Here is a 3,121-nt window from a genome sequence, read left to right as displayed (position 1 = left end):
ACCAAGTTTCTCGAATTCCTTGGCATTGTCGGCTTGTAGATTGCCGATGTCGGTAGGCGGTAGGTATTGGAGAGTGTTGATGTCAGACTTGAAAGTTGTGATGGCTTGGAGGCGAAAGAGTTCGTAGGCGTCATAAAGGTCCTTGCGGAAGGCGAGTAGGTAGACCCAGGTAAAACGGGAGTAGTCGTCGATAAACACGACGAAGTAGAAGCTGCCACCAATCGACGGCACAGGGCACGGCCCCCAAATGTCGGTGTGAACGAGAAGGAGGAAGGAGGAGGCGCGAAAGACGGCTGCGGAGGAAAATTGTTGTCGACGGGACTTGGCAAATTCGCAAGTATCGCAGGTGAAGGATTTGAAAAGGTGTGGGCGATCGGTAGAGAAGTCGGGGTGGGTCTTGACGAGGCTTTGGAGAACGGTGGAGCTTGGGTGGCCAAGGCGGTTGTGCCAAAGGCGGAAGAGGGCTGCGTTAGATAGGCGTGTGGTTGAGGTGGTTGCAGTAGTCAGTGCAAGGGAAGGCGTCGTAGGTGTTGAAGTTGTAGGGGGAGGCGAAGATAGAAGAGGTTTGTTGGTAGATGGAGGGATGGGAGTGGACTGGATCGGAGTGATAACGTTGGAAGTGTGGGACAAGGCGTGTACTGGAGAAAATTTCGAAGTGCCGGATAAACAGGAAATAAGGGACGAGGCGTTGGGACGAGGCGCTGGGGTTGGGGGAGAGAGTGTGGTGGTAGGCGGTAATGAGAAATGTACAGCCTTGCTTGATGGAGACTTGAAGATAGTGTGTTTAGGCGAACGTCCAAAGTAAATAATATAGATGTGCAATTGATCGATTACTTCGGAGCGCACCGCGGCTTGTACAGTAGATTCAAGCGTAGAGATGGAGAACGGAGTAGGCGTGGCGAAGTTGATATGGTATGGATTTGTATCACCAAGGGAAGGGTGAGCAGCTAGGGTAGCCTGAAATTCCATGATGGCAGCTGCAACGGTAGCAGGAGGTGAGGCGGAGGATTGCTGGCTAGGCGTGTGTAAGGCTACGCCGGAAAGGAGTAGAGTCCCAAGGCGTTAACTTGAGCACGCAAATAAAGTCCACGACCGATGTCCATGAGGCAGTGTGATGGGTGCGAGAAATCAAAGTGGCAGCCAGCTTGCACACAGTGACGGACGGAGAGAAGGTTGAATTGTAAGGCGGGGCAATGTAGGGCAAAGGGTAGAGAAAGAGGCTCATGATGAGCGGTGAGAGTGGCCGAGGTGTCGCCAGAGTGGGTGGTAACGCCGAGATCGATCGGCCCGTAGCCGAGAACAGGAAGTTTGCCACCATCGCCCACAGCAAGGGTGAATGATTTGTTAACAAAGGCGGAGTCGATAAAGTAGCGGCGGTGAGGCGTGCAGGAGGCGGTGGCACCAGAGTCGATGATCCATTCATTGGAGAGTTGGGGATAGAGTGAAGGTTCCAAGGGAAATGGGTTAGTGTGGTTGGGGAAGTAGACCTTCAGACAGACCGTGTCCCAGGTGATTCCAACGTAGAAGGGAATGTGGGTGGTCATTGTGGGAGGCGTAGGGTTGGCTTGGTAGTCTTTTGAGTTGGAGGTTGTCTTTGATGAGTGGGATAGGCTTTGGGATGTAGCTAAGGTAGGCGGAATGGATGCCATTGTAGTAGAGGTTTGAGAGGCGGGAGTGGGAAGGCGTTGTCGTTTCGCAGGTGGAGCCGATGTAGAACGACGTAGAAAGGCGGAAGAAGGATGAAAGGTTTGGGATGTATTCCATCCAGCAGATGGTCGTGATGGAGAAGCACGACGTTTCGGAGGCGATGAACGAGTGCGACGGGTAGCGGACGAAAGGCGAGGATAGGCGGAGGATGGAGGGGATATGGGTCGACTACGGCTGGAGTCTGGGTGGTTGGGAAATGATGTGGTAGAAAGGCGTTGAGTAGCTCGAGAGGAGCGGCCGGAGGAACGATCTCTTTGTGAGGAACGTGGAGGCGATCGACGAGTAGAAGTTCGGGGAGGCGGTCGAGAGTCATCACGATGGCGCTTGAGATAGCTGCTGTGGGGACGCGGATTGTTCCCGTGGTTGTCGTCGTAGTCGTCGTGGTCGCGGCGATGATTATGCGTGTGATTATCCATGATCTTGCGAGACGATGCACGTTTCCGACGACAATGTGTATCAACCACGTGCTTGGGAACGCCGGCACGGATACGGTTTCGACTGTCATCATCGCGCATGGTGCGGCAATCAGGAATGCGGTGTTCAGGCGAGCCGCAGTAGAAACAGGAATTGAAAGGATGGTTGTGACAGTTGGAGTGTGCCCAACGTGGCAGTGACTCGTAAGAAGGGGCAGCAGCAGCAGTATAAGTAGGCGGAGGGTGGGTAGTGGAAGGCGTTGCATACACGGCGGTAGGAGGCGTAGTGTAGGTAGCGGCAGCAGCAACTTGGCGTCGACGGGAATCGGAGTCACCGGAGCCTTGATCCGAGAGAATAAGATTACGTCGAGAGGCGATGTTTAAGGTGTGGCGAATAGTAGCCTTGATGGCAGTAGGCGTGCATTCAGATCCATCCTCGCGCGCCTTGAATTGGAGCTGGCAAACGGCGTCCCACACGTCTTTGTTGGCGGCAAAGGCGTTAGAGTAAAAGAGAGTTCGAAAGAGCTCAAAGGTTTTCACATGACCTTCGCGAGCCGTGAGAGCGTCGGCGTTCGCGGGGAGGGTTGCCGTTTCGATGAGATTGATCTGATCGTCGAGAGTAGTGAAGAGGGTCTCGGCACTGATGTCCTCACTGTATTTGAGTTGAGTGAGACTCGCAAACAGGATCATGGGATCGCGGGTGCCTGCTTCATGGCGCGCCATAAGAGCGGCCCAGAGAGTAAAGGGAGAGGCGTGGGAACCGATGACTTGTTGAAGGATAGGCGTGAGGGAGTTGAAGAGAAATGCCTTAGCTTGGACCCGTATAGCGGCGAGGGATTCCGCGATATACTCGTCCAGGAACTTGCGCGTGAAGTCTTGTTCGAGGCGTTTCACGGTTGTAAGGCGCTGTTCCAAGGCGTCACCAGCATAACCGTCGGTGGAGTACTTCGCATCGTTGCGGATTTTGTCCACCTGGAGCTTGGCTTGGCTGATAGTGTAGG

The sequence above is a fragment of the Aphanomyces astaci genome, assembly GCF_000520075.1.
Source record: "Aphanomyces astaci strain APO3 unplaced genomic scaffold supercont1.117, whole genome shotgun sequence".
NCBI lineage: Eukaryota > Oomycota > Saprolegniomycetes > Saprolegniales > Verrucalvaceae > Aphanomyces > Aphanomyces astaci.
This window is presented reverse-complemented; position numbering follows the sequence as displayed.